Source organism: Octopus bimaculoides, chromosome 5 (genome assembly GCF_001194135.2).
Source record: "Octopus bimaculoides isolate UCB-OBI-ISO-001 chromosome 5, ASM119413v2, whole genome shotgun sequence".
In the NCBI taxonomy this organism is placed as follows: Eukaryota; Metazoa; Mollusca; class Cephalopoda; order Octopoda; family Octopodidae; genus Octopus; species Octopus bimaculoides.
Genome location: NC_068985.1, coordinates 74,003,849 through 74,005,407, shown reverse-complemented (window position 1 = coordinate 74,005,407; position 1,559 = coordinate 74,003,849). Strand labels below are relative to the sequence as shown.

General features: G+C 33.5%; 1 protein-coding gene across 5 annotated transcripts in view; it reads left to right on the top strand.

The window, feature by feature from the left end:
- Positions 1–1,559, top strand: part of LOC106869260 (sex peptide receptor) — a 741,054-nt gene that overhangs the window by 104,420 nt on the left and 635,075 nt on the right. The window lies entirely within an intron of this gene.

Genomic DNA, 1,559 nt, shown 5'->3' with positions numbered 1-1,559 from the left:
TATGATAATAATAATAATAATAATAATAATAATAATAATAATAATAATAATAATAATAATAATAATAATAATAATAATAATAATAATGATAATGATAATGATGATGATGACAAAATTAAGAATTTTGTTGACAAAAATAGCTTTGAGCACGTTATGTGATACCAATGAATATCTCTACTCTTATTCAAGTGATTATAAAATTTCTAAAGAAAACTGAAGCGAATATCTCTGAAATTCCATGTGAAGTATTAGACACGCGCTCATAAGTAGGTACGCGCATATGAGAATATGTATTTTAGGTTTGTATGGATCCAATATAGAAGAAATTTAAGCATCAACTAGTCCATTTTAAACACGTGTATGCAAGGACACAGACCATATTACTCTTTAGTTTAGTTGAGTGTAAATTATTCCAATGCATATCAATACTTCAGTCTCCTTTTTGCTTGTTGCCATCCCAGTGAAACCTATGAAAAGAAAATCAAAAGAGAATATGTTGTATCATCATCTTTCTGGATAGACAATCAGAAGATAATAATTTAGCCTGAATTTTCAGATCAATAACCGATTGAAGGAATAAAAAATTGATCTGCAACCAACGAATTCTTGACTGAACAACAGTCTCCAGATAACAAGAGGTCATGTGTGAGAAGTGAGATCTATATTAACATGAAAATAATGGGAAAAATATGTCCATGAATGCATCATGCACACAACCGATTTTGTATGCTCTTCTACCTACTCTTTCTCCCTTTTTACATACACACAGACTCAAACACACACACACGTAATTATATATATTTATTATGTATTGAAACTGAAACCCAGCGTTTCTATCGCGACTCACGTTTCACGCTACTGCGATCTGCGAAAGAACATGATTCTGCATTGGTTGTGTGTGTGTATATATTTGCTCGTGTATTTTTTTATGAGATGGTGCAGTTCTTTTTGGTTCATTTTTTTTGTTTATGTTGTCATTTTAATAATCAATTGTGCCTCGTGTATTTATTTCTGTATTTGTGTGTGTATATCTGTAATTGTTTTTTAATTGAATATTCATAACGGTATTTTAGAAAAAAAAATAACTAAGGGTGGTGTGTTAGATATACTCCTAATGAATGGTGCTTTGATGGGCAGATGGTTTTTGAAGGACTACTTTTAGTAAGCAGGGTTGGTGAACACAGGTCTGTGCGTACGCAAATGTGTGTGTGTGTGTGTGTGTGTGCGTGTGTGTGTGTGTATGTGTGTGTGTGTGTAACAATCTCTATATACATGTAATCATATATAATAGGTGTCAATGTGTATATCACGTAAGTGCATGCATGTGTATGTTTATAGATGTGTACACGTATATATATATATATATATATATATATATATATATGCACCCTTTTAAAGCCGAACCAGGCTCATGGGCCCGGTTTCCGGTTTCTATGGCGCATGTGTTCCTCCTAGCTGGACGGGACTCCAGTCCATCGTTGCGTTATTCAAGAAACAGGAAGAAAGAGTGAGAGAAAGTTGGGGCGAAAAAGTACAACAGGGCTCGCAGCCCACCCCCT